This window comes from Falco rusticolus, chromosome 12 (genome assembly GCF_015220075.1).
Source record: "Falco rusticolus isolate bFalRus1 chromosome 12, bFalRus1.pri, whole genome shotgun sequence".
Taxonomy (NCBI): domain Eukaryota; kingdom Metazoa; phylum Chordata; class Aves; order Falconiformes; family Falconidae; genus Falco; species Falco rusticolus.
In genome coordinates, this window is record NC_051198.1 from 33,229,958 (window position 1) to 33,241,810 (window position 11,853).

At 47.7% G+C, this 11,853-nt stretch overlaps 1 protein-coding gene across 1 annotated transcript in view; it reads left to right on the plus strand.

The window, feature by feature from the left end:
* Positions 1-824: 824 nt before the first annotated feature.
* TTBK1 (tau tubulin kinase 1) overlaps positions 825-11,853 on the plus strand; it is a 122,759-nt gene continuing 111,730 nt past the window's right edge. Inside the window, exon 1 of the mRNA XM_037405391.1 lies at positions 825-988. The gene's annotated coding sequence lies outside the window, so the exon portion shown is untranslated. The remainder of the gene's footprint in view (positions 989-11,853) is intronic.

Here is an 11,853-nt window from a genome sequence, read left to right on the forward strand (position 1 = left end):
AGTAAAACCCCCAGGCCAGCAGCACCAGCCCCACACTGGGACTGACCCCCTGCCAGCCCAGGGCAGCACCAGCCCCATGTTGGTGGTGCTGCCAGTGCAACACAGCACCCAGCCCCAGGCAACGCGCTGACCCTGGCCTTGGTCCCAACAGCGCAGTGCCCAGCTCTGCCCTGAAGGTGCTGGTGACAGTCCCAGGCACAGTGGGACAGTCCTGGTGAGATGGTTCCAGGCATAGTGGGATAGTCCTGCTGACAGTCCCAGGATCAGTGAGGCAGCCCTGGTGACACAGTCCCAGGATCAGTGGGGCAGCCCTGGTGACACAGTGCCAGGCCCAGTGGGACGGCCCTGGTGACACAGTGCCAGGCCCAGTGCTGGTCCCAGTCAAAGCACAGCAGCACCTGGCCCAGTGTGGGCAGCGCTGGTGCCTGTCCCCGGGCCGTGCGGTGCCCAGCCGCATGGCGCCGATGCCAGCGCAGCTGCCAGCAGCGCGGAGCCCAGCCTTGCCCCAGTCCCCGTCCCGACAGTGCCCGTGCCGCTGCCGGCGGTCCCGGTCGCGGTGGCAGGGCGGGGCGGTACCCTGCCCTGCCCAGCTCCCGCCGGCCCGGTGCCAGCCCCTCGCGTCCCGGCGCCCCGCAGTGCCCAGCCCCGCTGTGCCGGCAGTGCGGTGCCCGGTGGCGGCGCGGCGCCCAGACCCCCGCCGGGACCGGGTGCCGGTGACGGCGGGGCGGGCCCGGGGCGGGCCCGGCGGGGCGGGGGCGGCCCGCGGGTGATGTCAGGCTGATGCTGTCGGTGCGGTGCGCGGTGCATTGTGGGCGAATCCCGCCGCCCGCCGCGGCTCCGAGGGGGAGGATGCACCCGGGGCCGGCCCGCCCTACAGCCGCAGCGAGCCGGGCCGGCGGCACCGAGCCCGGCGGGCCGCATTGAGGGGCGCGGGGCATGCGCTGCCCGCGCCGGCCGCAGCGGGAGGCGCCGGCGGCGGCGGGGCCAGGTGAGCCGGGCCGGGCTGGGTCGCGGCGGCCGCTGCGGTCGTTGCCGGGGGAGGGGGCGTCCTGCCGGCGGCTGGGGAGATGCGGGCTGCCGGGTCGGGCCGGGCCGCGCCGGGCCGCGCCGGGGCTGTGCGGGGCGCTGTTGGGGCTGTAGTTCTCCGCTCCGCCCGGTGCCGGCTGCAGCGGTGGAAGGGCCGGGCTCTGAGGACTCGGTCTCCCAGCATGCCCGCGGGTCTGGGCGGGCTCATAGCGGAGTGACGGGATCCTTGGCCAATGAGAAGACGGGACGGGGTGGGGCGAACCATCTGCCGAGAGGGGTGGGGGGGCCGCGGCGTGCCGGCAGCTGCAGTGCAGGGGCGGACGCGGCCACCTCCTTGGCGGGGGGAGGCGGGGCGGCCTGAGGTGAGGGGCAGGACCGGGGTGGGGGCGCTCCCCCTGGCCCGTAGCCCGCCGCCTCCTGCCCGGGTCGGCAGCGGGCCGGGGGGAGCCGGGGCTGGGGGCTGGTCCCGGGGGATGCCCGTCCCGGGGGTGGGGGGGCGGGCGGTGTCTTGGCAGGGGCGCGGGCGGCAGCAGCGCCGTGGGGGGCGGGGGGGCGGCCTCAGGCGGGGTGCCCCGGCTCCCCGCGCCCTGACAGGCTCCGCGGGCAGTTCCAATGCCTGCCCGGCCCCCGGTGGCAAGGTGGGGGCTGAGGTGCGAAGCGGGCGGCCTTGTGCTGGGCCAGGGCCTGCGGGGTACCTCAGGTGAGGGCCGGGCAGGGGTGAGCTCCCTCAGCCAGGCCAGGCCGGCGCCAGGAGCCGAGCATGCTTCCAGGTGTCAATGGGTGCCCGTTCATCCGAATGGTGGCAAACCAGCCCATCTGGCAGGGGCCTCTGGGGAGGGAGCCTTCTTGTTGCATTATTATGGGATAACTCTTTGGTGCTTGGGTTTGAGGCAGGAGGCTGAGAGTTTCTCCTCATTAGCTGTCACGGGGTGGGAGGTTTTACTCCTGTGTGCGTTGCCGTGTCTGCTGCAGCTTTTTAGCTTGACGTTTTCCTGCTGTTGTGTCTTTATTGCTCATGGTGCCCAAGTTTGCCGTGGTGAATGTGACTGTAGTCATTGTGCTCTCCCTGCGTGCCAGGAGGGCAGGTATCCGGTAACCTAGGTCTGACCCACTGAGAACTTTCAAGATGAACAGCATGACCTTGAAGTGCATTGTGTATCTAATGAGGAACCAGTATGCTATATGAAGCGCTGGAATGACACTGCCACTCCATCAGTGTTGCTGAACTACTTGCATGCCAAGTTCAAGACCCGCAGTGGTTTTTGAGGGGCGAGGATTTCAGTACCTGTTGGTATCATGTTTCTGAGCAGTCGAAACCAGCTGCGTATTAAATTTTTTCTTCTGTGTTTTTGAATTGCCTTAGGCTTGCAGGAAGGAAGTATAGACAATTTGATTGATAGAAGGAAAGGTTTCCTAATTTTACCATTGCACATAAATTTCTTTGTATTCCTTGCACTGTCACTGAAAATGCCACCTTTTAGCGACAAAATTCTCAGTGAGTCACAACAGAGACTTTCAGCCTGAGACAGCCTGAGAACTTTTGCTTTGTATAAGTGAAATTTACCTCATGTTGTGCATGAGTTAAGGTGTGCTAATGCTGTGCCTATACAGATGCTATGACTACAGGGCAGTGTGTATCAGTACTGTCTCACTAGTGGATATTCATCACATTTCAATCTATCAGCTTCTCTTGTGACTATCTCTCAGTATAAGAGGGGCAGGTTAGGAATGATGTGTTAATGTTTTGGGGTTTTTTTCCTTTGTGTGCCAGTGATCATCCAACTCATAGCAAGAATTCTCGTGCTGCTGTGTGTGGGACCAGAAACTTTCGAGATGTGATGCTCATGAATGGTATATGTGGTGTCCACCCTGTTACTTCTGTGTTCTGTGTGGTTTTGCATGCTTTATGATAATCTCCTTCCTTCAGGAATGGGCAAAGTTCCACTTCTCTGACAGGCAAAGAAAACCACTGGAATTATCATTCTCTCTGTCATGGTTTAACCCCAGCTGGCAAATAAGCCCCATGCAGCCACTTGCTCACTCCCCCCACCCTGGTGGAATGGAGAGGAGAATTGGAAGAAAAGGTAAAACTCGTGGGTTGAGATAAAGACAGTTTAATAGGTAAAGCAAAAGCCACACACACAAGCAAAGCAAAACAAGGAATTCATTCACCACTTCCCATCGCAGGCAGGTGTTCAACCATCCCCAGGATAGCAGGGCTCTGTTGTGTGTAACAGTTACTTGGGTAGACAAAGCACCATCACTTTGAATGTCCCCCTCTTCCTTCTTCTTCCCCTAGTTTGGCTGCTGAGCATGACATCATATGGTATGGAATATTCTCCTGATCAGTGGGTGTCAGCTGTCCTGGCTGTGTCTCCTCTCAAGCTTCTTGTGCACCCCCAACCTGCTCGCTGGTGGGGCAGTCAGAGGAGCAGAAAGGCCCTTGGCGCTGTGTAAGCCTGCTCAGCAATAACTAGAACATCTCGGTATTACAAACACTGTTTCCAGCACAGAAACAAAACACAGCCCCCCCCCCCAGCCAAAACCAGCACACCCTCATAGGACAGTTTTGTCAGGATCAGTCTTGGGGATGCCTGCCTAACCTTTTTTTTCTTGGAATAGTTAGCAAGAGGAAAGTTGAATCCCCATCAGTGCTCTTGGTCCTCCAGAAAGGAGCGTCTCTGGTGTTAAGAAATCTACTTCACCAGCTCCCAGGGCTGATGCTAGTAAAGTGGCGCTCATGGCCCATGTGTGGATTTCCTCCCCCTTCCCTCTCCATCCCCAATGTTTGGTGGCAAAAGCAAGTGTATCTCTACATTGCAGTAGGCAGCATGGAGCTCTCCTCTGATGGAATCAGTTGGTACTCATTGTTTTCCGAAGCAGGAGTGATCGGACAGATCTAGGAAGAGTCACATCCCTCTTTATCTTTGGTGCTGGGATCTCTTTATGCTGTTTCTTCCCCTCTCTTACAGAAAGATTGCCACGTGACTTTAATAGCTTATTAAGTAGCCCACTTAAGACTCTTGTGGGTCTTGCTGTGGGCTCACCTCTTCAGCTGTGTCCTGTCAGTCTTGTGCTTTGGTCTTATTTGTGTATGTATTGACGTGCAGGGTCTGGATAAACTCTGCAGGAATGGCTTCCCATCCTGGGAAGGTCCTAGATGAGATTCATTTGCCAGAGCTCCATAATGACCTTCCAGTAACATTGGTTCACTTTGAAAACAGAGCAGAGGACAAAAACCAGGGCCTTATAGAAGAATATGTCTCTATAAAGTCCTTAAGGGCTTCATAAACTGGTCCTTCATTTTTAAGGGCTTGTTGGCTTTGTTAATATCTCCTTCTTTGAACATTGCAAGGTACAGCCCAGTATTTGCTGAAGTGATTGTGGAGTCATTTCCTAAAAGGATCTCTAAGCTCTGCTAGTTTACTGAATAAGACACAGGATAGGCATGACTAGTTCTTCTGTCCCCTTCCTCCATCAAAAATAGCCAAAAAGTGGGTATTCCTCTGAAACATCCTGAAATGTCATTTTAGGGCACCGTTCAGTTGGAGTAAATATTAAGATTGATTTGGAAGAGGAATAAGGAAAGCTAGCTATGAGGCCTCCCTACCTAGGGCAGAGGAAGAACAGGAGAATCTGTTGGACATTTATTGAAGCGTTAGGAGGGGGAGGTAGGAGGTGAGGGAAATTATGTGATTTTTACACTGTGCATCTGAAACCAAACTGAGACTCCCTTGCCTGCAGGAGTCTCACCAGCTACAAGCTGGGAAATGGCGATCCTATCTGGCATACAGGACCAGCTCTTGGTCTTCTCCACAACAGTACCCACATACATCCTGTGTATCCCACTGTTGAGACCCACAGCAGTTACACCAGAAATTATGGGAAATAATCTAGCAATATCAATGTATCTTAGAACTCAGTGTATCAAGTGTTTTTTCACATGAACTTTTCTGGGTTTTTGGAGACCAGCAGATACCTCAATATATTAGACTTGATAGGGGGGGAAAAAGATAATTGCCACCTTACATTTTTTTCATCAGTTTTACAATCCCTTTTGGTCTTGCCCAGTTCCACACTATTTTTCATTAAGTCATCTTCACTACTCAAGAGCTGTTTATATGGGAAAGGGTCTTGTTGTAGTTGAGAAGGAAGATGTTGGCAGCGTGATGGACTGTAGTTGTAATCAAGTAAGATGTGCTTGGAAACCCTTTCCTTTTGGTGTCAAGCTGTGTCATCTTTAATTTGGTGAACAATATGAAAGGAACAAACTGCAGATCATGGCTGACTCCAGCTGTATAGGTGCAATGGGGAACAGAGAGAATGCCTGTGGGTGCAGATTTCCTCTTCTCTGGAGAAATGGGGCAACCTAGCCTTAAGAAAGAAGATTTAGTGTCAGCCGTGACAGATGAAAATGGATTCTTTGCAGTCCGTGCGACAGTAAATGTTAGGAGGCTTACCGTCAGCCCGGAGGCTCTACGTGTAGAAAGCCTTAGTGGCCTACCAATCAGATATGAAAAGATTGCAAAAGGGATACGGAGAAGTTGATGTCTAGTGAAAAGGTTTTGATTATAGGATTATAAACCCAACTGCTCAGGCCAAAACCCCATATTGCTCCAGTCCTTTTTCTACCAATGACCAAGAGACGATGATTAAAGAAAAGCTAAGAGGACGCATATAACATGCTTGCCCTAGTTACACTCTTATTGGTTGCAGTCTGCAGTTTTTCAGTCTTTATTTGTTAGCCTGAATAATTTTGTATGTATGCAAGGTGTGTCATTCCACTGGTAACAGCACTCCATTGGGAAACCTAGCTATGCATTCCTCTGTGTTTTCCTCTCTTAGCCAGTTATGAGTTTTAGAGAAACTTCAATTTTATCCTGGGAAATCTCTAATTTTTGAGGCGTTTTGTCTGATGCCATACCAGAAGGTTTTGGCTGTCCAGAGGCATTGTTACTGAGATGGCCTGATCTGTGTGCTTGTTGAGTCTTACTAAAAGCACCTGGCCTTTAGTAATAATCTCTAAATTATAACTTCTCCCCACTGCCTGCCAGTTAGTTTTATTTTTCAATTTCTGAACAAGTCTGGTGCAGAAGTAAGACTGATTTTCCAGATCCGCTGCAGAGTTCTTTGAAATAAACAACAACCAAAAATACTTGGCATCTTCTTTCTCATCGTCTCTCTATTCAGCCTTCTTTCTTGTCTGTCTGTGATCCAGCAGACTGGCTGGCAGGCCTCTGGTCGGTATGGGTGCAAAATACATAGTTTTTATTTGTAGAAATTTGCATGATCTCTTTAAAACCATCAAGAAAAAATGTCATATTTAACTTGGAAGAATTTGTTCTGTTTTCTTCCTTTGTACATATCTTCTGTTTTTTAAAGACTTTTTGTTTGTATGGTAAGTCAATTGGGATTGAAATCAAGCAATTTAAAGGACCAAGCAGAAATTGCACTGGACAAAGAATTTTTTTTTTTTCTTAAGTGACGTATTTTTATTCTTACTCAACAAAGAGTTGAGTTACTGTTGAGTTACAAAGTTACTATTTAAAATTTCCTCTTGGTGACATGGCCTGATCTCCATGAGGAAATGGAAGTTCCCCATTGCTGCCTGTTTCCTAAAGGCACAGCCTGTCTGTTCACCGATGGCAAATCACCGATACTGTTTATTCTGGTTCGATGGGGCAGTTCTACATCTTTTCCGTTCACATTTGATACAATTCATTTATATATCTCCTTTAAGTCTATTTTTTAGTTCAGTATGTAGTACTCTTCCTCCCCTTGTGTGACCTGACCTTCTGCTGTGTACCTTGTTCCTTGGAGCACTAGAGAATGACACCCTGTTAACAGTTTCCTGGGGTACATCTTATCTCCACGTTCTCCCTTGAATCCTTATGTCCTAGTTCCCCACCTTACTTTTAAGACTTATTTCATCTATTTGGTTTTTTGGGTACCATTTAAATATCAATACCCCTGAAACTGCTCTTTGGGAGGGGGCTGTTTCTTATAAAATTATGCCAATTTTTTTCCTTACCCAGCATCAGAAGTTATGGAACTTGGGATTTCATCCAGGCTATCACTCTTGGCCTTTATACCATTGAAAGCCATATGGATCATGCTTGCCAGCTTCTCCCTGGCGTGATACAGAAGTGACTGTTCTGGATTAGCCCACCCAGCATATTACCTGTGGGTAACTGTGACTGATGCTGAATGCCCCAGGGGGAGGCAGAGGTTGGAGCTGCTGGGCAGTTGCATTTTCCTGGAGTGCTCTCTCAGTGCTCAGTCACCATCAGTTAAGAAATCTTTTTGGGCTGAGATTTTTATCATCGTATTCAATTGTTCTGGGCTGGCCGGTTTTGGTTGGTTGGTTGGTTCGTTTTTTCTTAGTTGTTTTTTCTATTAATATGTCCAGTTCTTTGGACTCAATGGAAATGCTAACCTCAAGTGTGTCTTGCAGCAGGGTGTTGCACAACTCCTCTGTGCTTTGTATTTGTTTCAAACATGCCACCTGCTAGAGTTGCCTGCTGCTGCTTCCTTAATGCATTGAAAAAAGTGGTGCATAGTCATTTCTTGTTCACCTTCTCCACATAGAACTACATTGTGTAAACCTCAATCATACCATACCTCAACTTGTTCTTTGTAAGAATCTGCCTCCCAGCACCTGATATGCCATTCTTGCACCTGACTGGCAGGTTGCCGTACTGTCCTTTTGCCTGACAAATTCAGCTGTCTGCCTGCCAGATATCTGAGCTGCCTCTGCAGCCTTCCTTTTCCTCTGCTCAGTGGGTGGGTGTTTGTGGTGCAAGAGGATAGGATACCACCATCGAGTGAGGAGATCTCACCAACAGGATCATTGCTCGTCACCCTAAGGTCTATTGCCACAAGGTGTTTTCCCCTCCTTGTAGTCTGAAGGTAGGAACATATCTGAAGTTCTTCCCCCTTGCCAAACCCTGATTTGTGCATTTCGTCCACCCCTGACATCAAAAAGCAATACGCAGATTCTGAGGACCATAAGGCGCACACGCTTCTGTTCAGAGGTGCATGCGGCACTTGAAGCAGACTCTAGCAATCTCACCTTAGTGCTGCCTGTGTCCCAGCTTCCAGCCTTCTTAGAGGTAGTGGAGAGCAGTCAGTAGGTAGTTTTGTTGTTTCCCTCTTCTTTTAACGTAACCTTTTTTTTTTTTTTTGCTTCTACAGTTACTTCATGGTCTTCACATGCAGCTTAAATTCTTGATGCATATTCTGCTCACTCAGACAAGGGGACAGTGTAGCTGTTTTATACTTTTACCCTCACATAGGCATCAGTGTGATGCTTTTGATTAGACATTCCATTAAATTGCGTGTTGTTTCCCAGATTTCATGAAGAAGAGAAAGGTGCTTATTGCTTGCTTGCTGAAGTACCTCAGTCAGAGAATAGAAGTCACCTTTGTGGTGATACAGTGTTAGGAGACTTAGAGCTTTGTGATTTCATTATGTCTTGAATTATTTTAACATAACCTAGCTGCATTAGACTCTAGAATTTACTAGTTTAGGGGTTATGCAAGTAAGGTATCAAAACTAACTGGTTTATTTTGCTTTCCTTGGGGGGGGCGGAATTGGCATCAAGCAGAGTTACTCCACTGCTTTTAAGCAGAAGTGGCTGAATCTTGTGATCCCATGGAAGGCTGAGGGCTTCCCACTGCAGACATGAACATGGAGCGCACTTGACTGAGGCTGAAATGGATCTGAGGTACCACTCCTCCATCGTGCTGGCACTTGCGTTTGACTGACCCTACAATGAACCAGTTCAAGGAGCTCTAAGCCAAGGAAGTAAGGTTATTATTAGGAAGAGGAATTCTGCTGGTACAAGTCACTGAACTGGCCGATGGTAGAATCCTGCGTGCAGGAGTTCAGAGCTGGCAGGAGAGAGGGCAACTATTTCTCTTCATTGCAGGTAGGGTTTTAGATTGGTTAACCAGGAACCTGAAGCTGTGGATCCAGGATCAGCATCTGTTTGTAGGCTTTATGGAGGAGGGAATGTAGGTAATGTGGTGTAACAGTGCTTCCATTGATTCTCAACTTTCATTCGGTAGTGTCTAAGCACCCAAAACCATGAATTTTGGTTTTGGTTTTTTTTGTTGTTCTTGTTTTTAGTAAAATTTGCAGTAGCTATAGCATGCCTTTTTTAAAGGTGTCAGGCCTTGATCACAGAAGAGCAAGAGGTGCCTAGCCTTGGTTTGAAAAGAGCAAGAGATCTAGAATCCACTGTCTCCCTTGTTCTAGGTCCTGTCTGTAACAGAAACTTCCATGAAAAACTAAGTCTGTAACAGAAACTTCCATGAAAAACTAATTTGCAATTGTCAGGCTTTAGCTTCTAGCAGAAGGGTAGCTGGAATGGGAGATCCCTTCAGTTTCTTAAATTTTCATCATAAAGAGATACTTCTGCAATATATTAATTTGCTTTCCAGTGTGCCTTTTGGATAGGATACATGCATTTTAAAGTGTTTAGTTTTCAGGTGGCTGGAAGGCATCTTTCAGCCTTTTTTTCAGCTCCAGCTTTTTTAGTGACTCTGAGGCATGGATGCTGACCTTTTATTGGACTTCACTGTCTCTCCCCAGTTGTAGGCAAGAACAGAATTGCCTCCCTTTTTTTTCTGTTCCTGTCTGTAGCAGTGCAGTGCTCTGTATGCATGAGCTGTATGACTTATTCATAGATGTCTGAGCATGAGTTTGGTTGTATTAAGAAGCATTTTGTGGAAGGCACACTTTTTCTTTCTGCTGTTCTCCATGTCTGGAAAGAAATGAGGAGCGGTTGCTTGTCAAGCAGAGATGAGGCTTTAGGCATTGAGCTAACAGGAAAGAAAACAAAATGTAAAAGGTGCAGATGCAAAGGGCAGGTGGTCAAGTATTTTCTCACTTGTGACAGCTGATGTGGGGGAATTGGCAGGAGACACTTGGGTTCTAGGGCTCAGGGTATCTGGTCATGTAGGTGTCTGCAGCCAATTTTGAGGTTGGATGGCAAATTAGAAGCTTGTATTTTTAGTGTGGTTGTTGCTTCTTTTGCAAAACATTTTCTTTAACCTTGCTACCTGTGTTTCTGATTGTTGTGAAATTATACACACACACGCATACCCCCCACCCTCCAAAAAGCCTGGGCTGGGCTTGAACCAGTAATTGTTCTGCCTGTGGAGTATTATTACAAGCATTCACCAGCAGCCAGCTTACTCTGGCAAGCTGAGCACAGAATGCACAATTACCCATTTCAGGTCGAGATCAGTTTGAAAAATTGTTATGAGCTTTGGCCAGCTCACGTACAAAATCTAGTTTTCCATTACTTCCTTACAGCTATGAATAGAAATAAAATGATTTTTACATTCAGGTATGACATAAGGTTTATGATGCTTTTTTATAGAAACAAATTGTGACCATCTGTATTGTGTAAAAGCAATTTGTCAGGATCCAGTTACCTGGCATAGCACTGGCAATTTAAGGAGCAAAGTACAAATATGGTTTTATTACAGAATCTGCCCTAAAGAACACATTTTGAAGTTTTGGTTGGGTTTTGGTTTTCTTTTTTTTTTTTTTCCCTCTGAGAATAATATTCAAGGGATTTTTCTGTTGAGCACAACAAGCTGGTGTAAGATCTGATAGCAGAATGAGAAGACACATGCCTAAGTCATAGAACTGCTTAACTCAACAGGTAGGAAAACTTATGGATGGGAAATCATTATTTGCACGGGCTGGGAGAATGCAAGCGGGTACTAACAGTTGTGGACTAGATGGCATCATATGTGGAAACGGCTTATGCAGAGGCAGTCCAGACCAGCTTGTAAAACTCTTCCATAATCTTAGTAATAGAATTTCTCCTTGGAAACTGACTCACAGCAGTGCAGGAATAAATTAAACAGACTGTGCTTGCACATACAAGAGTGTTCGTATGTCTTTCTAGGATGTTCAGGCATAGAGAGAAATAGGTGCAGGCCACAGCTAGTATCTGCCTTGGTGTTATTGTTTTCTTTGTTAATATTGTCTTTAGATAATAACTTCAAAGGAAACAAATTCTCTAGAACTGTAGATCTTTCAAATAACAATGAAATTTCAGCTTCCAATCTAAAACCAGGGTTTACACCTCTGGGGACTTTTGTCTTTGAGAAAAAAAGCGCAAGGAACCATTGAATATGGTTGAGAATGCACTGGGATTTCCCAAGGGTAGAAGAAAAAGTGGGTCAGCCATGAGGACATCACCTTCGGGCAAGTCACCAGCTGTCTGCAAACTAAAAAATGGTGAGGCTGCAGATCAGAGAATGAAATGGTAGATTTGCAAGGGGCAGAGGAAGGTTGAACATGCTTTCCTGAGCATCCTCCTAACAGGGGGGAGAGTTCCCTAAAAAAAAGTGGAAAATGTTTACAGAAGGGCTGTAGAGAGAGAATTTAAGTTCGCATGATAAAACATTTCTGTCAGTCCCAGGAAATCTCTTCTGTGTAATTACAAACAGAATCTCTATTGTGATCAGCAATGGGCTTGAAAACCACAAAAATTTTGTCCCACTTAGTCTTATTTATTCTGATATGATGTATCAGTGCAGCAAGAGGCAGTTGCTTCACTTACACTAATTTTTATTAAATTTTAGAAAGTGCTTGGCAGTGTGAAGTCTATGTGGCAAATGTATAAATACATTAATTTTCCCTGCAAAAGACCCTGTCTTCCAGAATTTGTATCAAAATACCAAATCTCTGATCAGGAACTTACTGTTACGTTCCTAACCTCAAAATACTTTTTTTGAAAAGTTTATTTAATCCCTGATAATTATGGTGACTGCGTCTATCAAACCATAAAATGTTTTGAATGGG